Raw genomic sequence first — 27,987 nt, forward strand, 5'->3', positions numbered from 1 at the left:
TGGTAGGAATCTTAGAGTCAGCTTCCCAGGGGTGCCACTGTGAAGGTATTATTCATGTAGAGATTTCCTACAATTCCTCTGAGGTTTAAGTTTCATGTATAGGAGTGTCAACCAGGGGTTTGACAGCTTGCTCTTTCCTCCTCTAGAGAAATTATTCAAAAAACTTTCCAGGCAGGGACCCCTTGCCTCCTTTGAAGAGCTTTCTACTCTGCAAACTTACCCACATACCTGTGACCATTCTCAACGCCGAGAAAGTGTTCCGTAGCCAGGTAAGGATGTGGATGGCAGATATAAAAGCACAAATAGCTACTGTCTCTCTACTCTTGGGTCTATGATGACAGCCCAATGTCATGAAGAGAGGTGATGACATAAAAATCATGCTCAATAGGATTACGCTGAGGCCCAACCAGGTTTACAGAGTTCAAAGACGTGGTCCTTTTACTATTTGGGGATCACTTGGGGACCTTTCCTGAGGTCCTCAGAGGCACTTTTCCAGATTCTGATGAGAGCAAACCTGGACACTCATAGTGACGCTTGGTTGGATAGCAGTGCAGGCCAACAAGCACCGAGTGTAGCATTCTATTTTTGTGCAACTGTGCGAGGACAACACATTGCTGATGACCATTTCTTTCTACTCTTTTGCAGTCATCTGCCATGCCCTCTGGGATGCCAGAAAATCACAGGTCACAGGTAAGTGGAAGTTTCCTGACTCATTCCTTCACTTATAAAAGACATGTCCGTAAGAGCATGGACTCAAATTCTCACTCATTCTCCAGTTTTACATTGTAGGAAAAATTTAAGCATGCATAGAAAAGAGTTTAATTCTAAGTAAGGACCACCCTGGACACAAAATGATTAAGAGAAGTAAAATAATTTTTGAAAAACCCAATAATATTTCACACATAATCATGAGCTGTGTCTCATGTGTAGAGGAGGATGACACATACCCAAATTTGTAGTCTCCACCAATGTTTTCTATATGGTGGCCTTGAATCATCACCCATATCCATTGCTTTGTAGAATTCTCTTTTCACATGACAATAGAGGTACTGAGTACAGAGCTTTGCCTTATTGTTGAATGAAAGACATATAGTCCAGTCTGTGATCTACACTACTGCTGGTGTCCACATGAATTGCTCCCAATTGGCACACCTTTCAGCAATATAGGAAAAACTATCACGCAACAGGGAAGTTGCCTTTATTTAAAAGTTGTAGCTCACTTCCTCAATTATGGTCCCTTTTCTTACCAAATTTCCTCCCCAAACATCATTTCTACTCTGACTACAGGTCAGTGTAGAATCATCCAGAAGCTTGAGCTAATTTTCTGAGGTGGTATCAGGGCAATCTTTGTGTTGTTGAACCTCATGCCACTGTGACTCATGACAACATTGCTGGCAAGTTCCTTGCAACCTTGGGAACCTGTGTTAACTGACATGGAAATCCATTAAACCTTATCACAAAAGGACCTATTGCAGTCCAAATTCCCTGTCCCCTGGGAATCTGTAAATTCCATAATGTTAGTAAGAGCATTTCCCAGTGATTGAAAGTATGCAAGATAGACCTTGAGGGGGGAGGATATGATCCCAGAACCTTGAATATGGAATACACGTGTCTCTTTCTTTAGACTCGAGATCCTGTAATGACCTTTTGTAGACCTATTCTTAGGATTCAGGGGCTTCAACCTGAGAGTTGTCCCCTATGCATAGTTACGTGAAAGTGATACGTTGTGAGGAGATTGCTTCCACAAGACGCAGTAAGTCTTCGTGTGAAATGAGTGGAACTCTGTGTCATTTTTACCTCATAAAGTGAAAGCCATGAAAATTTGTGGTACAGGCAGTGGTAGGAATCTTAGAGTCAGCTTCCCAGGGGTGCCACTGTGAAGGTATTATTCATGTAGAGATTTCCTACAATTCCTCTGAGGTTTAAGTTTCATGTATAGGAGTGTCAACCAGGGGTTTGACAGCTTGCTCTTTCCTCCTCTAGAGAAATTATTCAAAAAACTTTCCAGGCAGGGACCCCTTGCCTCCTTTGAAGAGCTTTCTACTCTGCAAACTTACCCACATACCTGTGACCATTCTCAACGCCGAGAAAGTGTTCCGTAGCCAGGTAAGGATGTGGATAGCAGATATAAAAGCACAAATAGCTACTGTCTCTCTACTCTTGGGTCTATGATGACAGCCCAATGTCATGAAGAGAGGTGATGACATAAAAATCATGCTCAATAGGATTACGCTGAGGCCCAACCAGGTTTACAGAGTTCAAAGACGTGGTCCTTTTACTATTTGGGGATCACTTGGGGACCTTTCCTGAGGTCCTCAGAGGCACTTTTCCAGATTCTGATGAGAGCAAACCTGGACACTCATAGTGACGCTTGGTTGGATAGCAGTGCAGGCCAACAAGCACCGAGTGTAGCATTCTATTTTTGTGCAACTGTGCGAGGACAACACATTGCTGATGACCATTTCTTTCTACTCTTTTGCAGTCATCTGCCATGCCCTCTGGGATGCCAGAAAATCACAGGTCACAGGTAAGTGGAAGTTTCCTGACTCATTCCTTCACTTATAAAAGACATGTCCGTAAGAGCATGGACTCAAATTCTCACTCATTCTCCAGTTTTACATTGTAGGAAAAATTTAAGCATGCATAGAAAAGAGTTTAATTCTGAGTAAGGACCACCCTGGACACAAAATGATTAAGAGAAGTAAAATAATTTTTGAAAAACCCAATAATATTTCACACATAATCATGAGCTGTGTCTCATGTGTAGAGGAGGATGACACATACCCAAATTTGTAGTCTCCACCAATGTTTTCTATATGGTGGCCTTGAATCATCACCCATATCCATTGCTTTGTAGAATTCTCTTTTCACATGACAATAGAGGCACTGAGTACAGAGCTTTGCCTTATTGTTGAATGAAAGACATATAGTCCAGTCTGTGATCAACACTACTGCTGGTGTCCACATGAATTGCTCCCAATTGGCACACCTTTCAGCAATATAGGTAAAACTATCACGCAACAGGGAAGTTGCCTTTATTTAAAAGTTGTAGCTCTCTTCCTCAACTCTGGTCCCTTTTCTTACCAAATTTCCTCCCCAAACATCATTTCTACTCTGACTACAGGTCAGTGTAGAATCACCCAGAAGCTTGAGCTAATTTTCTGAGGTGGTATCAGGGCAATCTTTGTGTTGTTGAACCTAATGCCACTGTGACTCATGACAACATTGCTGGAAAGTTCCATGCAACCTTGGGAACCTGTGTTAACTGACATGGAAATCCATTAAACCTTATCACAAATGGACCTATTGCAGTCCAAATTCCCTGTCCCCTGGGAATCTGTAAATCCCATAATTTTAGTAAGAGCATTTCCCAGTTATTGCAAGTATGCAAGATAGACCTTGAGGGGGGAGGATATGATCCCGGAACCTTGATTATAGAATACACGTGTCTCTTTCTTTAGACTAGAGGTCCTGTAATGACCTTTTGTAGACCTATCCTTAGGATTCAGGGGCTTCAACCTGAGAGTTGTCCCCTATGCATAGTTACATGAAAGTGATTCGTTGTGAGGAGATTGCTTCCACAAGAAGCAGTAAGTCTTCGTGTGAAATGAGTGGAACTCTGTGCCATATTACCTCATAAAGTGAAAGTCATGAAAACTTGTGATACAGGCAGTGGTAGGAATCTTAGAGTCAGCTTCACGGGGGTGCCACTGTGAAGGTATTATTCATGTAGAGATTTCCTACAATTTCTCTGAGGTTTAAATTTCATGTATAGGAGTGTCAACCAGGGGTTTGACCACTTGCTCTTTCCTCCTCTAGAGAAAACATTCAACAAACTTTCCAGGCAGGAACCCCTTGCCTCCTTTGAAGAGCTTCCTACCCTGCAAACTTACCCACTTACCTGTGACCACTTAGCCAGGTAAGGATGTGGATAGCAGATATAAAAGCAGAAATAGCTACTGTCTCTCTACATCTGGGTCTATGATGACAGCCCAATGTCATGAAGAGAGGTGATGACATAAAAATCATGCTCAATAGGATTACGCTGAGGCCCAACCAGGTTTACAGAGTTCAAAGCCGAGGTCCTCTTACTATTTGGGGATCACTTGGGGACCTTTCCTGAGGTCCTCAGAGGCGCTTTTCCTGTTTCTGATGAAAGCAAACCTGGCCACTCATGGTGAAGCTTGGTTGGCTAGCAGTGCAGGCCAACAAGCACCGAGTGTAGCATTCTATTTTCGTGCAAGTGTGCGAGGACTACACATTGCTGATGACCATTTCTTTCTACTCTTTTGCAGTCATCTGCCATGCCTTCTTGGAAGCCAGAGAATCACAGATCACAGGTAAGTGGAAGTTTCCTGACTCATTTCTTCCCTTACAAAAGACATGTCCGTAAGAGTATGTACACAAATTCTCACTCATTCTCCAGTTTTACATTGTAGGAAAAATTTAAGCATCCATAGAAAAGAGAGTTTAATTCTGAGTAAGGACCACCCTGGACACAATATGATTAAGAGAAGTAAAATAATTTTTGAAAAACCCAATAATATTTCACACATCATCATGAGCAGTGTCTCATGTGTAGAGGAGGATGACACATACCCAAATTTGTAGTCTCCACCAATGTTTTCTATATGGTGGCCTTGAATCATCACCCATATCCATTGCTTTGTAGAATTCTCTTTTCCCAAGACACTAGAGGCACTGAGTACAGAGCTTTGCCTTATTGTTGAATGAAACACATATAGTCCAGTCTGTGATCTACACTACTGCTGGTGTCCACATGAATTGCTCCCAATTGGCACACCTTTCAGCAATATAGGAAAAACTATCACGCAACAGGGAAGTTGCCTTTATTTAAAAGTTGTAGTTCACTTCCTCAACTATGGTGCCTTTTCTTACCAAATTTCCTCCCCAAACATCATTTCTACTCTGACTACAGGTCAGTGTAGAATCATCCAGAAGCTTGAGCTAATTTTCTGAGGTGGTATCAGGGCAATCTTTGTGTTGTTGAACCTCATGCCACTGTGACTCATGACAACATTGCTGGCAAGTTCCTTGCAACCTTGGGAACCTCTGTTAACTGACATGGAAATCCATTAAACCTTATCACAAATGGACCTATTGCAGTCCAAATTCCCTGTCCCCTGGGAATCTGTAAATTCCATAATTTTAGTAAGAGCATTTCCCAGTGATTGCAAGTATGCAAGATAGACTTTGAGGGGGGAGGATATGATCCCGGAACCTTGAATATGGAATACACGTGTCTCTTTCTTTAGACTTGAGATCCTGTAATGACCTTTTGTAGACCTATTCTTAGGATTCAGGGGCTTCAACCTGAGAGTTGTCCCCTACGCATAAATACATGAAAGTGATACGTTGTGAGGAGATTGCTTCCACAAGACGCAGTAAGTCTTCGTGTGAAATGAGTGGAACTCTGTGCCATTTTTACCTCATAAAGTGAAAGCCATGAAAATTTGTGGTACAGGCAGTGGTAGGAATCTAAGAGTCAGCTTCCCGGGGGTGCCACTGTGAAGGTATTATTCATGTAGAGATTTCCTACAATTCCTCTGATGTTTAAGTTTCATGTATCGGAGTGTCAACCAGGGGTTTGACAGCTTGCTCTTTCCTCCACTAGAGAAATTATTCAAAAAACTTTCCAGGCAGGGACCCCCTGCCTCCTTTGAAGAGCTTTCTACTCTGCAAACATACCCACATACCTGTGACCATTCTCAACGCCGAGAAAGTGTTCCGTAGCCAGGTAAGGATGTGGATAGCAGATATAAAAGCACAAATAGCTACTGTCTCTCTACTCCTGGGTCTATGATGACAGCCCAATGTCATGAAGAGAGGTGATGACATAAAAATTATGCTCAATAGGATTACGCTGAGGCCCAACCAGGTTTACAGAGTTCAAACTCGTGGTCCTTTTGCTATTTGGTGATCACTTGGGGACCTTTCCTGAGGTCCTCATAGGCACTTTTCCTGATTCTGATGAGAGCAAACCTGGACACTCATAGTGACGCTTGGTTGGATAGCAGTGCAGGCCAACAAGCACCGAGTGTAGCATTCTATTTTTGTGCAAGTGTGCGAGGACAACACATTGCTGATGACCATTTCTTTCTACTCTTTTGCAGTCATCTGCCATGCCTTCTGGGAAGCCAGAAAATCACAGATCACAGGTAAGTGGAAGTTTCCTGACTCATTCCTTCCCTAACAAAAGACATGTCCGTAAGAGCATGGACTCAAATTCTCACTCATTCTCCAGTTTTACATTGTAGGAAAAATTTAAGCATGCATAGAAAAGAGAGTTTAATTCTGAGTAAGGACCACCCTGGACACAAAATGATTAAGAGAAGTAAAATAATATTTGAAAAACCCGATAATATTTCACACATCATCATGAGCTGCGTCTCATGTGTAGAGGAGGATGACACATACCCAAATTGGTAGTCTCCACCAATGTTTTCTATATGGTGGCCTTGAATCATCACCCATATCCATGGCTTTGTACAATTCTCTTTTCCCATGACACTAGAGACACTGAGTACAGAGCTTTGCCTTATTGTTGAATGAAAGACATATAGTCCAGTCTGTGATCTACACTACTGCTGGTGTCCACATGAATTGCTCCCAATTGGCACACCTTTCAGCAATATAGGAAAACCTATCACGCAACAGGGAAGTTGCCTTTATTTAAAAGTTGTAGCTCACTTCCTCAATTATGGTCCCTTTTCTTACCAAATTTCCTCCCCAAACATCATTTCTACTCTGACTACAGGTCAGTGTAGAATCATCCAGAAGCTTGAGCTAATTTTCTGAGGTGGTATCAGGGCAAACTTTGTGTTGTTGAACCTCATGCCACTGTGACTCATGACAACATTGCTGGCAAGTTCCTTGCAACCTTGGGAACCTGTGTTAACTGACATGGAAATCCATTAAACCTTATCACAAAAGGACCTATTGCAGTCCAAATTCCCTGTCCCCTGGGAATCTGTAAATTCCATAATGTTAGTAAGAGCATTTCCCAGTGATTGAAAGTATGCAAGATAGACCTTGAGGGGGGAGGATATGATCCCGGAACCTTGAATATGGAATACACGTGTCTCTTTCTTTAGACTCGAGATCCTGTAATGACCTTTTGTAGACCTATTCTTAGGATTCAGGGGCTTCAACCTGAGAGTTGTCCCCTATGCATAGTTACGTGAAAGTGATACGTTGTGAGGAGATTGCTTCCACAAGACGCAGTAAGTCTTCGTGTGAAATGAGTGGAACTCTGTGTCATTTTTACCTCATAAAGTGAAAGCCATGAAAATTTGTGGTACAGGCAGTGGTAGGAATCTTAGAGTCAGCTTCCCAGGGGTGCCACTGTGAAGGTATTATTCATGTAGAGATTTCCTACAATTCCTCTGAGGTTTAAGTTTCATGTATAGGAGTGTCAACCAGGGGTTTGACAGCTTGCTCTTTCCTCCTCTAGAGAAATTATTCAAAAAACTTTCCAGGCAGGGACCCCTTGCCTCCTTTGAAGAGCTTTCTACTCTGCAAACTTACCCACATACCTGTGACCATTCTCAACGCCGAGAAAGTGTTCCGTAGCCAGGTAAGGATGTGGATAGCAGATATAAAAGCACAAATAGCTACTGTCTCTCTACTCTTGGGTCTATGATGACAGCCCAATGTCATGAAGAGAGGTGATGACATAAAAATCATGCTCAATAGGATTACGCTGAGGCCCAACCAGGTTTACAGAGTTCAAAGACGTGGTCCTTTTACTATTTGGGGATCACTTGGGGACCTTTCCTGAGGTCCTCAGAGGCACTTTTCCAGATTCTGATGAGAGCAAACCTGGACACTCATAGTGATGCTTGGTTGGATAGCAGTGCAGGCCAACAAGCAACGAGTGTAACATTTTATTTTTGTGCAAGTGTGCGAGGAAAACACATTGCTGATGACCATTTCTTTCTACTCTTTTACAGTCATCTGCCATGCCTTCAGGGAAGCCAGAAAATCACAGATCACAGGTAAGTGGAAGTTTCCTGACTCATTCCTTCCCTTACAAAAGACATGTCCGTAAGAGCATGGACTCAAATTCTCACTCATTCTCCAGTTTTACATTGTAGGAAAAATTTAAGCATGCATAGAAAAGAGAGTTTAATTCTGAGTAAGGACCACCCTGGACACAAAATGATTAAAAGAAGTACAATAATATTTGAAAAACCCAATAATATTTCACACATCATCATGAGCTGTGTCTCATGTGTAGAGGAGGATGACACATACCCAAATTTGTAGTCTCTTCCAATGTTTTCTATATGGTGGCCTTGAATCATCACCCATATCCATTGCTTTGTAGAATTCTCTTTTCCCATGACACTAGAGGCACTGAATACAGAGCTTTGCCTTATTGTTGAATGAAAGACATATAGTCCAGTCTGTGATCAACACTACTGCTGGTGTCCACATGAATTGCTCCCAATTGGCACACCTTTCAGCAATATAGGTAAAACTATCACGCAACAGGGAAGTTGCCTTTATTTAAAAGTTGTAGCTCACTTCCTCAACTATGGTCCCTTTTCTTACCAAATTTCCTCCCCAAACATCATTTCTACTCTGACTACAGGTCAGTGTAGAATCACCCAGAAGCTTGAGCTAATTTTCTGAGGTGGTATCAGGGCAATCTTTGTGTTGTTGAACCTAATGCCACTGTGACTCATGACAACATTGCTGGCAAGTTCCTTGCAACCTTGGGAACCTGTGTTAACTGACATGGACTCCATTAAACCTTATCACAAAAGGACCTATTGCAGTCCAAATTCCCTGTCCCCTGGGAATCTGTAAATCCCATAATTTTAGTAAGAGCATTTCCCAGTGATTGCAAGTATGCAAGATACACCTTGAGGGGGGAGGATATGATCCCGGAACCTTGAATATGGAATACACGTGTCTCTTTCTTTAGACTAGAGATCCTGTAATGACCTTTTGTAGACCTATCCTTAGGATTCAGGGGCTTCAACCTGAGAGTTGTCCCCTACGCATAGTTACATGAAAGTGATACGTTTTGAGGAGATTGCTTCCACAAGAAGCAGTAAGTCTTCGTGTGAAATGAGTGGAACACTGTGCCATTTTTACCTCATAAAGTGAAAGCCATGGAAACTTGTGGTACATGCAGTGGTAGGAATCTTAGAGTCAGCTTCACGGGGGTGCCACTGTGAAGGTATTATTCATGTAGAGATTTCCTACAATTTCTCTTAGGTTTAACTTTCATGTATAGGAGTGTCAACCAGGGGTTTGACAGCTTGCTCTTTCCTCCTCTAGAGAAATTATTCAAAAAACTTTCCAGCCAGGAACCCCTTGCCTCCTTTGAAGAGCTTTCTACCGTGCAAACTTACCCACATACCTGTGACCATTCTCAACGCCGAGAAAGTGTTCTGTAGCCAGGTAAGGATGTGGATAGCAGATATAAAAGCACAAATAGCTACTTTCTCTCTACTCCTGGGTCTATGATGACAGCCCAATGTCATGAAGAGAGGTGATGACATAAAAATCATGCTCAATAGGATTACGCTGAGGCCCAACCAGGTTACAGAGTTCAAAGCCGTGGTCCTTTTACTATTTGGGGATCACTTGGGGACCTTTCATGAGGTCCTCAGAGGCACTTTTCCTGATTCTGATGAGAGCAAACCTGGACACTCATAGTGACGCTTGGTTGGATAGCAGTGCAGGCCAACAAGCACCGAGTGTAGCATTCTATTTTTGTGCAACTGTGCGAGGACAACACATTGCTGATGACCATTTCTTTCTACTCTTTTGCAGTCATCTGCCATGCCCTCTGGGATGCCAGAAAATCACAGGTCACAGGTAAGTGGAAGTTTCCTGACTCATTCCTTCCCTTACAAAAGACATGTCCGTAAGAGCATGGACTCAAATTCTCACTCATTCTCCAGTTTTACATTGTAGGAAAAATTTAAGCATGCATAGAAAAGAGTTTAATTCTGAGTAAGGACCACCCTGGACACAAAATGATTAAGAGAAGTAAAATAATTTTTGAAAAACCCAATAATATTTCACACATAATCATGAGCTGTGTCTCATGTGTAGAGGAGGATGACACATACCCAAATTTGTAGTCTCCACCAATGTTTTCTATATGGTGGCCTTGAATCATCACCCATATCCATTGCTTTGTAGAATTCTCTTTTCACATGACAATAGAGGCACTGAGTACAGAGCTTTGCCTTATTGTTGAATGAAAGACATATAGTCCAGTCTGTGATCAACACTACTGCTGGTGTCCACATGAATTGCTCCCAATTGGCACACCTTTCAGCAATATAGGTAAAACTATCACGCAACAGGGAAGTTGCCTTTATTTAAAAGTTGTAGCTCTCTTCCTCAACTCTGGTCCCTTTTCTTACCAAATTTCCTCCCCAAACATCATTTCTACTCTGACTACAGGTCAGTGTAGAATCACCCAGAAGCTTGAGCTAATTTTCTGAGGTGGTATCAGGGCAATCTTTGTGTTGTTGAACCTAATGCCACTGTGACTCATGACAACATTGCTGGAAAGTTCCTTGCAACCTTGGGAACCTGTGTTAACTGACATGGAAATCCATTAAACCTTATCACAAATGGACCTATTGCAGTCCAAATTCCCTGTCCCCTGGGAATCTGTAAATCCCATAATTTTAGTAAGAGCATTTCCCAGTGATTGCAAGTATGCAAGATAGACCTTGAGGGGGGAGGATATGATCCCGGAACCTTGATTATGGAATACACGTGTCTCTTTCTTTAGACTCGAGATCCTGTAATGACCTTTTGTAGACCTATCCTTAGGATTCAGGGGCTTCAACCTGAGTGTTGTCCCCTATGCATAGTTACATGAAAGTGATTCGTTGTTAGGAGATTGCTTCCACAAGAAGCAGTAAGTCTTCGTGTGAAATGAGTGGAACTCTGTGCCATATTACCTCATAAAGTGAAAGTCATGAAAACTTGTGGTACAGGCAGTGGTAGGAATCTTAGAGTCAGCTTCACGGGGATGCCACTGTGAAGGTATTATTCATATAGAGATTTCCTACAATTTCTCTGAGGTTTAAGTTTCATGTATAGGAGTGTCAACCAGGGGTTTGACCACTTGCTCTTTCCTCCTCTAGAGAAATCATTCAACAAACTTTCCAGGCAGGAACCCCTTGCCTCCTTTGAAGAGCTTTCTACCCTGCAAACTTACCCACTTACCTGTGACCATTCTCAACGCCGAGAAAGTGTTCCTTAGCCAGGTAAGGATGTGGATAGCAGATATAAAAGCAGAAATAGCTACTGTCTCTCTACATCTGGGTCTATGATGACAGCCCAATGTCATGAAGAGAGGTGATGACATAAAAATCATGCTCAATAGGATTACTCTGAGGCCCAATCAGGTTTACAGAGTTCAAAGCCGTGGTCCTCTTACTATTTGGGGATCACTTGGGGACCTTTCCTGAGGTCCTCAGAGGCGCTTTTCCTGTTTCTGATGAAAGCAAACCTGGACACTCATGGTGAAGCTTGGTTGGCTAGCAGTGCAGGCCAACAAGAACCGAGTGTAGCATTCTATTTTCGTGCAAGTGTGCGAGGACTACACATTGCTGATGACCATTTCTTTCTACTCTTTTGCAGTCATCTGCCATGCCCTCTGGGATGCCAGAAAATCACAGGTCACAGGTAAGTGGAAGTTTCCTGACTCATTCCTTCACTTATAAAAGACATGTCCGTAAGAGCATGGACTCAAATTCTCACTCATTCTCCAGTTTTACATTGTAGGAAAAATTTAAGCATGCATAGAAAAGAGTTTAATTCTGAGTAAGGACCACCCTGGACACAAAATGATTAAGAGAAGTAAAATAATTTTTGAAAAACCCAATAATATTTCACACATAATCATGAGCTGTGTCTCATGTGTAGAGGAGGATGACACATACCCAAATTTGTAGTCTCCACCAATGTTTTCTATATGGTGGCCTTGAATCATCACCCATATCCATTGCTTTGTAGAATTCTCTTTTCACATGACACTAGAGGCACTGAGAACAGAGCTTTGCCTTATTGTTGAATGAAAGACATATAGTCAAGTCTGTGATCAACACTACTGCTGGTGTCCACATGAATTGCTCCCAATTGGCACACCTTTCAGCAATATAGGTAAAACTATCACGCAACAGGGAAGTTGCCTTTATTTAAAAGTTGTAGCTCTCTTCCTCAACTCTGGTCCCTTTTCTTACCAAATTTCCTCCCCAAACATCATTTCTACTCTGACTACAGGTCAGTGTAGAATCACCCAGAAGCTTGAGCTAATTTTCTGAGGTGGTATCAGGGCAATCTTTGTGTTGTTGAACCTAATGCCACTGTGACTCATGACAACATTGCTGGAAAGTTCCTTGCAACCTTGGGAACCTGTGTTAACTGACATGGAAATCCATTAAACCTTATCACAAAAGGACCTATTGCAGTCCAAATTCCCTGTCCCCTGGGAATCTGTAAATTCCATAATGTTAGTAAGAGCATTTCCCAGTGATTGAAAGTATGCAAGATAGACCTTGAGGGGGGAGGATATGATCCCGGAACCTTGAATATGGAATACACGTGTCTCTTTCTTTAGACTCGAGATCCTGTAATGACCTTTTGTAGACCTATTCTTAGGATTCAGGGGCTTCAACCTGAGAGTTGTCCCCTATGCATAGTTACGTGAAAGTGATACGTTGTGAGGAGATTGCTTCCACAAGACACAGTAAGTCTTCGTGTGAAATGAGTGGAACTCTGTGTCATTTTTACCTCATAAAGTGAAAGCCATGAAAATTTGTGGTACAGGCAGTGGTAGGAATCTTAGAGTCAGCTTCCCAGGGGTGCCACTGTGAAGGTATTATTCATGTAGAGATTTCCTACAATTCCTCTGAGGTTTAAGTTTCATGTATAGGAGTGTCAACCAGGGGTTTGACAGCTTGCTCTTTCCTCCTCTAGAGAAATTATTCAAAAAACTTTCCAGGCAGGGACCCCTTGCCTCCTTTGAAGAGCTTTCTACTCTGCAAACTTACCCACATACCTGTGACCATTCTCAAAGCCGAGAAAGTGTTCCGTAGCCAGGTAAGGATGTGGATAGCAGATATAAAAGCACAAATAGCTACTGTCTCTCTACTCTTGGGTCTATGATGACAGCCCAATGTCATGAAGAGAGGTGATGACATAAAAATCATGCTCAATAGGATTACGCTGAGGCCCAACCAGGTTTACAGAGTTCAAAGACGTGGTCCTTTTACTATTTGGGGATCACTTGGGGACCTTTCCTGAGGTCCTCAGAGGCACTTTTCCAGATTCTGATGAGAGCAAACCTGGACACTCATAGTGATGCTTGGTTGGATAGCAGTGCAGGCCAACAAGCACCGAGTGTAGCATTCTATTTTTGTGCAACTGTGCGAGGACAACACATTGCTGATGACCATTTCTTTCTACTCTTTTGCAGTCATCTGCCATGCCCTCTGGGATGCCAGAAAATCACAGGTCACAGGTAAGTGGAAGTTTCCTGACTCATTCCTTCACTTATAAAAGACATGTCCGTAAGAGCATGGACTCAAATTCTCACTCATTCTCCAGTTTTACATTGTAGGAAAAATTTAAGCATGCATAGAAAAGAGTTTAATTCTAAGTAAGGACCACCCTGGACACAAAATGATTAAGAGAAGTAAAATAATTTTTGAAAAACCCAATAATATTTCACACATAATCATGAGCTGTGTCTCATGTGTAGAGGAGGATGACACATACCCAAATTTGTAGTCTCCACCAATGTTTTCTATATGGTGGCCTTGAATCATCACCCATATCCATTGCTTTGTAGAATTCTCTTTTCACATGACAATAGAGGCACTGAGTACAGAGCTTTGCCTTATTGTTGAATGAAAGACATATAGTCCAGTCTGTGATCTACACTACTGCTGGTGTCCACATGAATTGCTCCCAATTGGCACACCTTTCAGCAATATAGGAAAAACTATCACGCAACAGGGAAGTTGCCTTTATTTAAAAGTTGTAGCTCACTTCCTCAATTATGGTCCCTTTTCTTACCAAATTTCCTCCCCAAACATCATTTCTACTCTGACTACAGGTCAGTGTAGAATCATCCAGAAGCTTGAGTTAATTTTCTGAGGTGGTATCAGGGCAATCTTTGTGTTGTTGAACCTCATGCCACTGTGACTCATGACAACATTGCTGGCAAGTTCCTTGCAACCTTGGGAACCTGTGTTAACTGACATGGAAATCCATTAAACCTTATCACAAAAGGACCTATTGCAGTCCAAATTCCCTGTCCCCTGGGAATCTGTAAATTCCATAATGTTAGTAAGAGCATTTCCCAGTGATTGAAAGTATGCAAGATAGACCTTGAGGGGGGAGGATATGATCCCGGAACCTTGCATATGGAATACACGTGTCTCTTTCTTTAGACTCGAGATCCTGTAATGACCTTTTGTAGACCTATTCTTAGGATTCAGGGGCTTCAACCTGAGAGTTGTCCCCTATGCATAGTTACGTGAAAGTGATACGTTGTGAGGAGATTGCTTCCACAAGACGCAGTAAGTCTTCGTGTGAAATGAGTGGAACTCTGTGTCATTTTTACCTCATAAAGTGAAAGCCATGAAAATTTGTGGTACAGGCAGTGGTAGGAATCTTAGAGTCAGCTTCCCAGGGGTGCCACTGTGAAGGTATTATTCATGTAGAGATTTCCTACAATTCCTCTGAGGTTTAAGTTTCATGTATAGGAGTGTCAACCAGGGGTTTGACAGCTTGCTCTTTCCTCCTCTAGAGAAATTATTCAAAAAACTTTCCAGGCAGGGACCCCTTGCCTCCTTTGAAGAGCTTTCTACTCTGCAAACTTACCCACATACCTGTGACCATTCTCAACGCCGAGAAAGTGTTCCGTAGCCAGGTAAGGATGTGGATAGCAGATATAAAAGCACAAATAGCTACTGTCTCTCTACTCTTGGGTCTATGATGACAGCCCAATGTCATGAAGAGAGGTGATGACATAAAAATCATGCTCAATAGGATTACGCTGAGGCCCAACCAGGTTTACAGAGTTCAAAGACGTGGTCCTTTTACTATTTGGGGATCACTTGGGGACCTTTCCTGAGGTCCTCAGAGGCACTTTTCCAGATTCTGATGAGAGCAAACCTGGACACTCATAGTGATGCTTGGTTGGATAGCAGTGCAGGCCAACAAGCACCGAGTGTAGCATTCTATTTTTGTGCAACTGTGCGAGGACAACACATTGCTGATGACCATTTCTTTCTACTCTTTTGCAGTCATCTGCCATGCCCTCTGGGATGCCAGAAAATCACAGGTCACAGGTAAGTGGAAGTTTCCTGACTCATTCCTTCACTTATAAAAGACATGTCCGTAAGAGCATGGACTCAAATTCTCACTCATTCTCCAGTTTTACATTGTAGGAAAAATTTAAGCATGCATAGAAAAGAGTTTAATTCTGAGTAAGGACCACCCTGGACACAAAATGATTAAGAGAAGTAAAATAATTTTTGAAAAACCCAATAATATTTCACACATAATCATGAGCTGTGTCTCATGTGTAGAGGAGGATGACACATACCCAAATTTGTAGTCTCCACCAATGTTTTCTATATGGTGGCCTTGAATCATCACCCATATCCATTGCTTTGTAGAATTCTCTTTTCACATGACAATAGAGGCACTGAGTACAGAGCTTTGCCTTATTGTTGAATGAAAGACATATAGTCCAGTCTGTGATCAACACTACTGCTGGTGTCCACATGAATTGCTCCCAATTGACACACCTTTCAGCAATATAGGTAAAACTATCACGCAACAGGGAAGTTGCCTTTATTTAAAAGTTGTAGCTCTCTTCCTCAACTCTGGTCCCTTTTCTTACCAAATTTCCTCCCCAAACATCATTTCTACTCTGACTACAGGTCAGTGTAGAATCACCCAGAAGCTTGAGCTAATTTTCTGAGGTGGTATCAGGGCAATCTTTGTGTTGTTGAACCTAATGCCACTGTGACTCATGACAACATTGCTGGAAAGTTCCATGCAACCTTGGGAACCTGTGTTAACTGACATGGAAATCCATTAAACCTTATCACAAATGGACCTATTGCAGTCCAAATTCCCTGTCCCCTGGGAATCTGTAAATCCCATAATTTTAGTAAGAGCATTTCCCAGTTATTGCAAGTATGCAAGATAGACCTTGAGGGGGGAGGATATGATCCCGGAACCTTGATTATGGAATACACGTGTCTCTTTCTTTAGACTCGAGATCCTGTAATGACCTTTTGTAGACCTATCCTTAGGATTCAGGGGCTTCAACCTGAGAGTTGTCCCCTATGTATAGTTACATGAAAGTGATTCGTTGTGAGGAGATTGCTTCGACAAGAAGCAGTAAGTCTTCTTGTGAAATGAGTGGAACTCTGTGCCATATTACCTCATAAAGTGAAAGTCATGAAAACTTGTGATACAGGCAGTGGTAGGAATCTTAGAGTCAGCTTCACGGGGGTGCCACTGTGAAGGTATTATTCATGTAGAGATTTCCTACAATTTCTCTGAGGTTTAAATTTCATGTATAGGAGTGTCAACCAGGGGTTTGACCACTTGCTCTTTCCTCCTCTAGAGAAAACATTCAACAAACTTTCCAGGCAGGAACCCCTTGCCTCCTTTGAAGAGCTTCCTACCCTGCAAAATTACCCACTTACCTGTGACCACTTAGCCAGGTAAGGATGTGGATAGCAGATATAAAAGCAGAAATAGCTACTGTCTCTCTACATCTGGGTCTATGATGACAGCCCAATGTCATGAAGAGAGGTGATGACATAAAAATCATGCTCAATAGGATTACGCTGAGGCCCAACCAGGTTTACAGAGTTCAAAGCCGTGGTCCTCTTACTATTTGGGGATCACTTGGGGACCTTTCCTGAGGTCCTCAGAGGCGCTTTTCCTGTTTCTGATGAAAGCAAACCTGGACACTCATGGTGAAGCTTGGTTGGCTAGCAGTGCAGGCCAACAAGCACCGAGTGTAGCATTCTATTTTCGTGCAAGTGTGCGAGGACTACACATTGCTGATGACCATTTCTTTCTACTCTTTTGCAGTCATCTGCCATGCCTTCTTGGAAGCCAGAGAATCACAGATCACAGGTAAGTGGAAGTTTCCTGACACATTTCTTCCCTTACAAAAGACATGTCCGTAAGAGCATGTACACAAATTCTCACTCATTCTCCAGTTTTACATTGTAGGAAAAATTTAAGCATCCATAGAAAAGAGAGTTTAATTCTGAGTAAGGACCACCCTGGACACAATATGATTAAGAGAAGTAAAATAATTTTTGAAAAACCCAATAATATTTCACACATCATCATGAGCAGTGTCTCATGTGTAGAGGAGGATGACACATACCCAAATTTGTAGTCTCCACCAATGTTTTCTATATGGTGGCCTTGAATCATCACCCATATCCATTGCTTTGTAGAATTCTCTTTTCCCAAGACACTAGAGGCACTGAGTACAGAGCTTTGCCTTATTGTTGAATGAAACACATATAGTCCAGTCTGTGATCTACACTACTGCTGGTGTCCACATGAATTGCTCCCAGTTGGCACACCTTTCAGCAATATAGGAAAAACTATCACGCAACAGGGAAGTTGCCTTTATTTAAAAGTTGTAGTTCACTTCCTCAACTATGGTGCCTTTTCTTACCAAATTTCCTCCCCAAACATCATTTCTACTCTGACTACAGGTCAGTGTAGAATCATCCAGAAGCCTGAGCTAATTTTCTGAGGTGGTATCAGGGCAATCTTTGTGTTGTTGAACCTCATGCCACTGTGACTCATGACAACATTGCTGGCAAGTTCCTTGCAACCTTGGGAACCTGTGTTAACTGACATGGAAATCCATTAAACCTTATCACAAATGGACCTATTGCAGTCCAAATTCCCTGTCCCCTGGGAATCTGTAAATTCCATAATTTTAGTAAGAGCATTTCCCAGTGATTGCAAGTATGCAAGATAGACCTTGAGGGGGGAGGATATGATCCCGGAACCTTGAATATGGAATACACGTGTCTCTTTCTTTAGACTTGAGATCCTGTAATGACCTTTTGTAGACCTATTCTTAAGATTCAGGGGCTTCAACCTGAGAGTTGTCCCCTACGCATAAATACATGAAAGTGATACGTTGTGAGGAGATTGCTTCCACAAGACGCAGTAAGTCTTCGTGTGAAATGAGTGGAACTCTGTGCCATTTTTACCTCATAAAGTGAAAGCCATGAAAATTTGTGGTACAGGCAGTGGTAGGAATCTAAGAGTCAGCTTCCCGGGGGTGCCACTGTGAAGGTATTATTCATGTAGAGATTTCCTACAATTCCTCTGAGGTTTAAGTTTCATGTATAGGAGTGTCAACCAGGGGTTTGACAGCTTGCTCTTTCCTCCACTAGAGAAATTATTCAAAAAACTTTCCAGGCAGGGACCCCTTGCCTCCTTTGAAGAGCTTTCTACTCTGCAAACATACCCACATACCTGTGATCATTCTCAACGCCGAGAAAGTGTTCCGTAGCCAGGTAAGGATGTGGATAGCAGATATAAAAGCACAAATAGCTACTGTCTGTCTACTCCTGGGTCTATGATGACAGCCCAATGTCATGAAGAGAGGTGATGACATAAAAATTATGCTCAATAGGATTACGCTGAGGCCCAACCAGGTTTACAGAGTTCAAACTCGTGGTCCTTTTGCTATTTGGTGATCACTTGGGGACCTTTCCTGAGGTCCTCATAGGCACTTTTCCTGATTCTGATGAGAGCAAACCTGGACACTCATAGTGACGCTTGGTTGGATAGCAGTGCAGGCCAACAAGCACCGAGTGTAGCATTCTATTTTTGTGCAAGTGTGCGAGGACAACACATTGCTGATGACCATTTCTTTGTACTCTTTTGCAGTCATCTGCCATGCCTTCTGGGAAGCCAGAAAATCACTGATCACAGGTAAGTGGAAGTTTCCTGACTCATTTCTTCCCTAAGAAAAGACATGTCCGTAAGAGCATGGACTCAAATTCTCACTCATTCTCCAGTTTTACATTGTAGGAAAAATTTAAGCATGCATAGAAAAGAGAGTTTAATTCTGAGTAAGGACCACCCTGGACACAAAATGATTAAGAGAAGTAAAATAATATTTGAAAAACCCGATAATATTTCACACATCATCATGAGCTGCGTCTCATGTGTAGAGGAGGATGACACATACCCAAATTGGTAGTCTCCACCAATGTTTTCTATATGGTGGCCTTGAATCATCACCCATATCCATGGCTTTGTACAATTCTCTTTTCCCATGACACTAGAGACACTGAGTACAGAGCTTTGCCTTATTGTTGAATGAAAGACATATAGTCCAGTCTGTGATCTACACTACTGCTGGTGTCCACATGAATTGCTCCCAATTGGCACACCTTTCAGCAATATAGGAAAAACTATCACGCAACAGGGAAGTTGCCTTTATTTAAAAGTTGTAGCTCACTTCCTCAATTATGGTCCCTTTTCTTACCAAATTTCCTCACCAAACATCATTTCTACTCTGACTACAGGTCAGTGTAGAATCATCCAGAAGCTTGAGCTAATTTTCTGAGGTGGTATCAGGGCAATCTTTGTGTTGTTGAACCTCATGCCACTGTGACTCATGACAACATTGCTGGCAAGTTCCTTGCAACCTTGGGAACCTGTGTTAACTGAAATGGAAATCCATTAAACCTTATCACAAAAGGACCTATTGCAGTCCAAATTCCCTGTCCCCTGGGAATCTGTAAATTCCATAATGTTAGTAAGAGCATTTCCCAGTGATTGAAAGTATGCAAGATAGACCTTGAGGGGGGAGGATATGATCCCGGAACCTTGAATATGGAATACACGTGTCTCTTTCTTTAGACTCGAGATCCTGTAATGACCTTTTGTAGACCTATTCTTAGTATTCAGGGGCTTCAACCTGAGAGTTGTCCCCTATGCATAGTTACATGAAAGTGATACGTTGTGAGGAGATTGCTTCCACAAGACGCAGTAAGTCTTCGTGTGAAATGAGTGGAACTCTGTGTCATTTTTACCTCATAAAGTGAAAGCCATGAAAATTTGTGGTACAGGTAGTGGTAGGAATCTTAGAGTCAGCTTCCCAGGGGTGCCACTGTGAAGGTATTATTCATGTAGAGATTTCCTACAATTCCTCTGAGGTTTAAGTTTCATGTATAGGAGTGTCAACCAGGGGTTTGACAGCTTGCTCTTTCCTCCTCTAGAGAAATTATTCAAAAAACTTTCCAGGCAGGGACCCTTTGCCTCCTTTGAAGAGCTTTCTACTCTGCAAACTTACCCACATACCTGTGACCATTCTCAACGCCGAGAAAGTGTTCCGTAGCCAGGTAAGGATGTGGATAGCAGATATAAAAGCACAAATAGCTACTGTCTCTCTACTCTTGGGTCTATGATGACAGCCCAATGTCATGAAGAGAGGTGATGACATAAAAATCATGCTCAATAGGATTACGCTGAGGCCCAACCAGGTTTACAGAGTTCAAAGACGTGGTCCTTTTACTATTTGGGGATCACTTGGGGACCTTTCCTGAGGTCCTCAGAGGCACTTTTCCTGATTCTGATGAGAGCAAACCTGGACACTCATAGTGACGCTTGGTTGGATAGCAGTGCAGGCCAACAAGCAACGAGTGTAACATTCTATTTTTGTGCAAGTGTGCGAGGAAAACACATTGCTGATGACCATTTCTTTCTACTCTTTTACAGTCATCTGCCATGCCTTCAGGGAAGCCAGAAAATCACAGATCACAGGTAAGTGGAAGTTTCCTGACTCATTCCTTCCCTTACAAAAGACATGTCCGTAAGAGCATGGACTCAAATTCTCACTCATTCTCCAGTTTTACATTGTATGAAAAATTTAAGCATGCATAGAAAAGAGAGTTTAATTCTGAGTAAGGACCACCCTGGACACAAAATGATTAAAAGAAGTACAATAATATTTGAAAAACCCAATAATATTTCACACATCATCATGAGCTGTGTCTCATGTGTAGAGGAGGATGACACATACCCAAATTTGTAGTCTCTTCCAATGTTTTCTATATGGTGGCCTTGAATCATCACCCATATCCATTGCTTTGTAGAATTCTCTTTTCCCATGACACTAGAGGCACTGAATACAGAGCTTTGCCTTATTGTTGAATGAAAGACATATAGTCCAGTCTGTGATCAACACTACTGCTGGTGTCCACATGAATTGCTCCCAATTGGCACACCTTTCAGCAATATAGGTAAAACTATCATGCAACAGGGAAGTTGCCTTTATTTAAAAGTTGTAGCTCACTTCCTCAACTATGGTCCCTTTTCTTACCAAATTTCCTCCCCAAACATCATTTCTACTCTGACTACAGGTCAGTGTAGAATCACCCAGAAGCTTGAGCTAATTTTCTGAGGTGGTATCAGGGCAATCTTTGTGTTGTTGAACCTAATGCCACTGTGACTCATGACAACATTGCTGGCAAGTTCCTTGCAACCTTGGGAACCTGTGTTAACTGACATGGACTCCATTAAACCTTATCACAAAAGGACCTATTGCAGTCCAAATTCCCTGTCCCCTGGGAATCTGTAAATCCCATAATTTTAGTAAGAGCATTTCCCAGTGATTGCAAGTATGCAAGATACACCTTGAGGGGGGAGGATATGATCCCGGAACCTTGAATATGGAATACACGTGTCTCTTTCTTTAGACTCGAGATCCTGTAATGACCTTTTGTAGACCTATCCTTAGGATTCAGGGGCTTCAACCTGAGAGTTGTCCCCTACGCATAGTTAAATGAAAGTGATACGTTTTGAGGAGATTGCTTCCACAAGAAGCAGTAAGTCTTCGTGTGAAATGAGTGGAACACTGTGCCATTTTTACCTCATAAAGTGAAAGCCATGAAAACTTGTGGTACATGCAGTGGTAGGAATCTTAGAGTCAGCTTCACGGGGGTGCCACTGTGAAGGTATTATTCATGTAGAGATTTCCTACAATTTCTCTTAGGTTTAAGTTTCATGTATAGGAGTGTCAACCAGGGGTTTGACAGCTTGCTCTTTCCTCCTCTAGAGAAATTATTCAAAAAACTTTCCAGGCAGGAACCCCTTGCCTCCTTTGAAGAGCTTTCTACCGTGCAAACTTACCCACATACCTGTGACCATTCTCAACGCCGAGAAAGTGTTCTGTAGCCAGGTAAGGATGTGGATAGCAGATATAAAAGCACAAATAGCTACTTTCTCTCTACTCCTGGGTCTATGATGACAGCCCAATGTCATGAAGAGAGGTGATGACATAAAAATCATGCTCAATAGGATTACGCTGAGGCCCAACCAGGTTACAGAGTTCAAAGCCGTGGTCCTTTTACTATTTGGGGATCACTTGGGGACCTTTCATGAGGTCCTCAGAGGCACTTTTCCTGATTCTGATGAGAGCAAACCTGGACACTCATAGTGACGCTTGGTTGGATAGCAGTGCAGGCCAACAAGCACCGAGTGTAGCATTCTATTTTTGTGCAACTGTGCGAGGACAACACATTGCTGATGACCATTTCTTTCTACTCTTTTGCAGTCATCTGCCATGCCCTCTGGGATGCCAGAAAATCACAGGTCACAGGTAAGTGGAAGTTTCCTGACTCATTCCTTCCCTTACAAAAGACATGTCCGTAAGAGCATGGACTCAAATTCTCACTCATTCTCCAGTTTTACATTGTAGGAAAAATTTAAGCATGCATAGAAAAGAGTTTAATTCTGAGTAAGGACCACCCTGGACACAAAATGATTAAGAGAAGTAAAATAATTTTTGAAAAACCCAATAATATTTCACACATAATCATGAGCTGTGTCTCATGTGTAGAGGAGGATGACACATACCCAAATTTGTAGTCTCCACCAATGTTTTCTATATGGTGGCATTGAATCATCACCCATATCCATTGCTTTGTAGAATTCCCTTTTCACATGACAATAGAGGCACTGAGTACAGAGCTTTGCCTTATTGTTGAATGAAAGACATATAGTCCAGTCTGTGATCAACACTACTGCTGGTGTCCACATGAATTGCTCCCAATTGGCACACCTTTCAGCAATATAGGTAAAACTATCACGCAACAGGGAAGTTGCATTTATTTAAAAGTTGTAGCTCTCTTCCTTAACTCTGGTCCCTTTTCTTACCAAATTTCCTCCCCAAACATCATTTCTACTCTGACTACAGGTCAGTGTAGAATCACCCAGAAGCTTGAGCTAATTTTCTGAGGTGGTATCAGGGCAATCTTTGTGTTGTTGAACCTAATGCCACTGTGACTCATGACAACATTGCTGGAAAGTTCCTTGCAACCTTGGGAACCTGTGTTAACTGACATGGAAATCCATTAAACCTTATCACAAATGGACCTATTGCAGTCCAAATTCCCTGTCCCCTGGGAATCTGTAAATCCCATAATTTTAGTAAGAGCATTTCCCAGTGATTGCAAGTATGCAAGATAGACCTTGAGGGGGGAGGATATGATCCCGGAACCTTGATTATGGAATACACGTGTCTCTTTCTTTAGACTCGAGATCCTGTAATGACCTTTTGTAGACCTATCCTTAGGATTCAGGGGCTTCAACCTGAGAGTTGTCCCCTATGCATAGTTACATGAAAGTGATTCGTTGTTAGGAGATTGCTTCCACAAGAAGCAGTAAGTCTTCGTGTGAAATGAGTGGAACTCTGTGCCATATTACCTCATAAAGTGAAAGTCATGAAAACTTGTGGTACAGGCAGTGGTAGGAATCTTAGAGTCAGCTTCACGGGGATGCCACTGTGAAGGTATTATTCATGTAGAGATTTCCTACAATTTCTCTGAGGTTTAAGTTTCATGTATAGGAGTGTCAACCAGGGGTTTGACCACTTGGTCTTTCCTCCTCTAGAGAAATCATTCAACAAACTTTCCAGGCAGGAACCCCTTGCCTCCTTTGAAGAGCTTTCTACCCTGCAAACTTACCCACTTACCTGTGACCATTCTCAACGCCGAGAAAGTGTTCCTTAGCCAGGTTAGGATGTTGATAGCAGATATAAAAGCAGAAATAGCTACTGTCTCTCTACATCTGGGTCTATGATGACAGCCCAATGTCATGAAGAGAGGTGATGACATAAAAATCATGCTCAATAGGATTACGCTGAGGCCCAATCAGGTTTACAGAGTTCAAAGCCATGGTCCTCTTACTATTTGGGGATCACTTGGGGACCTTTCCTGAGGTCCTCAGAGGCGCTTTTCCTGTTTCTGATGAAAGCAAACCTGGACACTCATGGTGAAGCTTGGTTGGCTAGCAGTGCAGGCCAACAAGAACCGAGTGTAGCATTCTATTTTCGTGCAAGTGTGCGAGGACTACACATTGCTGATGACCATTTCTTTCTACTCTTTTGCAGTCATCTGCCATGCCCTCTGGGATGCCAGAAAATCACAAGTCACAGGTAAGTGGAAGTTTCCTGACTCATTCCTTCCCTTACAAAAGACATGTCCGTAAGAGCATGGACTCAAATTCTCACACATTCCCCAGTTTTACATTGTAGGAAAAATTTAAGCATGCATAGAAAACAGTTTAATTCTGAGTAAGGACTACCCTGGACACAAAATGATTAAGAGAAGTAAAATAATTTTTGAAAAACCCAATAATATTTCACACATAATCATGAGCTGTGTCTCATGTGTAGAGGAGGATGACACATACCCAAATTTGTAGTCTCCACCAATGTTTTCTATAAGGTGGCCTTGAATCATCACCCATATCCATTGCTTTGTAGAATTCTCTTTTCACATGACACTAGAGGCACCCTGTACAGAGCTTTGCCTTATTGTTGAATGAAAGACATATAGTCCAGTCTGTGATCAACACTACTGCTGGTGTCCACATGAATTGCTCCCAATTGGCACACCTTTCAGCAATATAGGTAAAACTATCACGCAACAGGGAAGTTGCCTTTATTTAAAAGTTGTAGCTCACTTCCTCAACTCTGGTCCCTTTTCTTACCAAATTTCCTCCCCAAACATCATTTCTACTCTGACTACAGGTCAGTGTAGAATCACCCAGAAGCTTGAGCTAATTTTCTGAGGTGGTATCAGGGCAATCTTTGTGTTGTTGAAACTAATGCCACTGTGACTCATGACAACATTGCTGGAAAGTTCCTTGCAACCTTGGGAACCTGTGTTAACTGACATGGAAATCCATTAAACCTCATCACAAATGGACCTATTGCAGTCCAAATTCCCTGTCCCCTGGGAATCTGTAAATCCCATAATTTTAGTAAGAGCATTTCCCAGTGATTGCAAGTATGCAAGATAGACCTTGAGGGGGGAGGATATGATCCCGGAACCTTGATTATGGAATACACGTGTCTCTTTCTTTAGACTCGAGATCCTGTAATGACCTTTTGTAGACCTATCCTTAGGATTCAGGGGCTTCAACCTGAGAGTTGTCCCCTATGCATAGTTACATGAAAGTGATTCGTTGTGAGGAGATTGCTTCCACAAGAAGCAGTAAGTCTTCGTGTGAAATGAGTGGAACTCTGTGCCATATTACCTCATAAAGTGAAAGTCATGAAAACTTGTGGTACAGGCAGTGGTAGGAATCTTAGAGTCAGCTTCACGGGGGTGCCACTGTGAAGGTATTATTCATGTAGAGATTTCCTACAATTTCTCTGAGGTTTAAGTTTCATATATAGGAGTGTCAACCAGGGGTTTGACCACTTGCTCTTTCCTCCTCTAGAGAAATCATTCAACAAACTTTCCAGGCAGGAACCCCTTGCCTCCTTTGAAGAGCTTTCTACCCTGCAAACTTACCCACTTACCTGTGACCATTCTCAACGCCGAGAAAGTGCTCCTTAGCCAGGTAAGGATGTGGATAGCAGATATAAAAGCACAAATAGCTACTGTCTCTCTACATCTGGGTATATGATGACAGCCCAATGTCATGAAGAGAGGTGATGACATAAAAATCATGCTCAATAGGATTACGCTGAGGCCCAACCAGGTTTACAGAGTTCAAAGCCGTGGTCCTCTTACTATTTGGGGATCACTTGGGGACCTTTCCTGAGGTCCTCAGAGGCGCTTTTCCTGTTTCTGATGAAAGCAAACCTGGACACTCATGGTGAAGCTTGGTTGGCTAGCAGTGCAGGCCAACAAGCACCGAGTGTAGCATTCTATTTTCGTGCAAGTGTGCGAGGACTACACATTGCTGATGACCATTTCTTTCTACTCTTTTGCAGTCATCTGCCATGCCTTCTTGGAAGCCAGAGAATCACAGATCACAGGTAAGTGGAAGTTTCCTGACTCATTCCTTCCCTTAGAAAAGACATGTCCCTAAGAGCATGTACTCAAATTCTCACTCATTCTCCAGTTTTACATTGTAGGAAAAATTTAAGCATGCATAGAAAAGAGAGTTTAATTCTGAGTAAGGACCTCCCTGGACACAAAATGATTAAGAGAAGTAAAATAATTTCTGAAAAACCCAATAATATTTCACACATCATCATGAGCTGTGTCTCATGTGTAGCGGAGGATGACACATACCCAAATTTGTAGTCTCCACCAATGTTTTCTATATGGTTGCCAGGAATCATCACCCATATCCATTGCTTTGCACAATTCTCTTTTCCCATGACACTAGAGACACTGAGTACAGAGCTTTGCCTTATTGTTGAATGAAAGACATATAGTCCAGTCTGTGATCTACACTACTGCTGGTGTCCACATGAATTGCTCCCAATTGGCACACCTTTCAGCACTATAGGAAAAACTATCACGCAACAGGGAAGTTGCCTTTATTTAAAAGTTGTAGCTCACTTCCTCAACTATGGTCCATTTTCTTACCAAATTTCCTCCCCAAACATCATTTCTACTCTGACTACAGGTCAGTGTAGAAGAATCCAGAAGCTTGAGCAAATTTTCTGAGGTGGTATCAGGGCAATCTTTGTGTTGTTGAACCTAATGCCACTGTGACTCATGACAACATGGCTGGCAAGTTTCTTGCAACATTGGGAACCTGTGTTAATTGACTTGTAAATCCATTAAACCTTATCACAAATGGACCTATTGCAGTCCAAATTCCCTGTCCCCTGGGAATATGTAAATTCCATAATTTTAGTAAGAGCATTTCCCAGTGATTGCAAGTATGCAAGATAGACATTGAGGGGGGAGGATATGATCCCGGAACCTTGAATATGGAATACACGTGTCTCTTTCTTTAGACTCGAGATCCTGTAATGACCTTTTGTAGACCTATCCTTAGGATTCAGGGGCTTCAACCTGAGAGTTGTCCCCTACGCATAAATACATGAAAGTGATACGTTGTGAGGAGATTGCTTCCACAAGAAGCAGTAAGTCTTCGTGTGAAATGAGTGGAACTCTGTACCAATTTTACCTCATAAAGTGAAAGCCATGAAAATTTGTGGTACAGGCAGTGGTAGGAATCTTAGAGTCAGTTTCCCGGGGGTGCCACTGTGAAGGTATTATTCATGTAGAGATTTCCTACAATTCCTCTGAGGTTTAAGTTTCATGTATAGGAGTGTCAACCAGGGGTTTGACAGCTTGCTCTTTCCTCCTCTAGAGAAATTATTCAAAAAACTTTCCAGACAGTGACCCCTTGCCTCCTTTGAAGAGCTTTCTACTCTGCAAACCTACCCACATACCTGTGACCAACTCAACGCCGAGAAAGTGTTCTGTAGCCAGGTAAGGATGTGGATAGCAGATATAAAAGCACAAATAGCTACTTTCTCTCTACTCCTGGGTCTATGATGACAGCCCAATGTCATGAAGAGAGGTGATGACATAAAAATCATGCTCAATAGGATTACGCTGAGGCCCAACCAGGTTACAGAGTTCAAAGCCGTGGTCCTTTTACTATTTGGGGATCACTTGGGGACCTTTCATGAGG

At 42.2% G+C, this 27,987-nt stretch overlaps 16 non-coding genes across 16 annotated transcripts; all 16 read left to right on the forward strand.

Annotated features, from left to right (window-relative positions):
- The first annotated feature begins 325 nt into the window (after positions 1-325).
- LOC127676725 (small nucleolar RNA SNORD115) lies at positions 326-404 on the forward strand. Its single transcript, XR_007976155.1, has one exon. It is a non-coding gene; the product is annotated as a small nucleolar RNA SNORD115 (small nucleolar RNA).
- A 1,758-nt stretch (positions 405-2,162) lies between these two features.
- LOC127676726 (small nucleolar RNA SNORD115) lies at positions 2,163-2,241 on the forward strand. Its single transcript, XR_007976156.1, has one exon. It is a non-coding gene; the product is annotated as a small nucleolar RNA SNORD115 (small nucleolar RNA).
- Positions 2,242-3,975: 1,734 nt separating this feature from the next.
- On the forward strand, positions 3,976-4,054 carry LOC127676727 (small nucleolar RNA SNORD115). The gene has a single exon (XR_007976157.1). It is a non-coding gene; the product is annotated as a small nucleolar RNA SNORD115 (small nucleolar RNA).
- Positions 4,055-5,814: 1,760 nt separating this feature from the next.
- LOC127676897 (small nucleolar RNA SNORD115) lies at positions 5,815-5,893 on the forward strand. The gene has a single exon (XR_007976306.1). It is a non-coding gene; the product is annotated as a small nucleolar RNA SNORD115 (small nucleolar RNA).
- Positions 5,894-7,653: 1,760 nt separating this feature from the next.
- LOC127676729 (small nucleolar RNA SNORD115) lies at positions 7,654-7,732 on the forward strand. The gene has a single exon (XR_007976158.1). It is a non-coding gene; the product is annotated as a small nucleolar RNA SNORD115 (small nucleolar RNA).
- A 1,759-nt stretch (positions 7,733-9,491) lies between these two features.
- Positions 9,492-9,570, forward strand: LOC127676730 (small nucleolar RNA SNORD115). Its single transcript, XR_007976159.1, has one exon. It is a non-coding gene; the product is annotated as a small nucleolar RNA SNORD115 (small nucleolar RNA).
- A 1,756-nt stretch (positions 9,571-11,326) lies between these two features.
- LOC127676955 (small nucleolar RNA SNORD115) lies at positions 11,327-11,405 on the forward strand. The gene has a single exon (XR_007976362.1). It is a non-coding gene; the product is annotated as a small nucleolar RNA SNORD115 (small nucleolar RNA).
- A 1,758-nt stretch (positions 11,406-13,163) lies between these two features.
- Positions 13,164-13,242, forward strand: LOC127676731 (small nucleolar RNA SNORD115). The gene has a single exon (XR_007976160.1). It is a non-coding gene; the product is annotated as a small nucleolar RNA SNORD115 (small nucleolar RNA).
- Positions 13,243-15,000: 1,758 nt separating this feature from the next.
- On the forward strand, positions 15,001-15,079 carry LOC127676732 (small nucleolar RNA SNORD115). Its single transcript, XR_007976161.1, has one exon. It is a non-coding gene; the product is annotated as a small nucleolar RNA SNORD115 (small nucleolar RNA).
- Positions 15,080-16,813: 1,734 nt separating this feature from the next.
- LOC127676733 (small nucleolar RNA SNORD115) lies at positions 16,814-16,892 on the forward strand. The gene has a single exon (XR_007976162.1). It is a non-coding gene; the product is annotated as a small nucleolar RNA SNORD115 (small nucleolar RNA).
- Positions 16,893-18,652: 1,760 nt separating this feature from the next.
- On the forward strand, positions 18,653-18,731 carry LOC127676898 (small nucleolar RNA SNORD115). The gene has a single exon (XR_007976307.1). It is a non-coding gene; the product is annotated as a small nucleolar RNA SNORD115 (small nucleolar RNA).
- A 1,760-nt stretch (positions 18,732-20,491) lies between these two features.
- On the forward strand, positions 20,492-20,570 carry LOC127676734 (small nucleolar RNA SNORD115). Its single transcript, XR_007976163.1, has one exon. It is a non-coding gene; the product is annotated as a small nucleolar RNA SNORD115 (small nucleolar RNA).
- A 1,759-nt stretch (positions 20,571-22,329) lies between these two features.
- LOC127676736 (small nucleolar RNA SNORD115) lies at positions 22,330-22,408 on the forward strand. Its single transcript, XR_007976164.1, has one exon. It is a non-coding gene; the product is annotated as a small nucleolar RNA SNORD115 (small nucleolar RNA).
- Positions 22,409-24,164: 1,756 nt separating this feature from the next.
- Positions 24,165-24,243, forward strand: LOC127676737 (small nucleolar RNA SNORD115). The gene has a single exon (XR_007976165.1). It is a non-coding gene; the product is annotated as a small nucleolar RNA SNORD115 (small nucleolar RNA).
- Positions 24,244-26,000: 1,757 nt separating this feature from the next.
- Positions 26,001-26,079, forward strand: LOC127676966 (small nucleolar RNA SNORD115). Its single transcript, XR_007976372.1, has one exon. It is a non-coding gene; the product is annotated as a small nucleolar RNA SNORD115 (small nucleolar RNA).
- Positions 26,080-27,838: 1,759 nt separating this feature from the next.
- LOC127676738 (small nucleolar RNA SNORD115) lies at positions 27,839-27,917 on the forward strand. The gene has a single exon (XR_007976166.1). It is a non-coding gene; the product is annotated as a small nucleolar RNA SNORD115 (small nucleolar RNA).
- The last annotated feature ends 70 nt before the right edge of the window (positions 27,918-27,987 follow it).

Source organism: Apodemus sylvaticus, chromosome 1, assembly GCF_947179515.1.
Source record: "Apodemus sylvaticus chromosome 1, mApoSyl1.1, whole genome shotgun sequence".
Lineage (NCBI taxonomy): Eukaryota > Metazoa > Chordata > Mammalia > Rodentia > Muridae > Apodemus > Apodemus sylvaticus.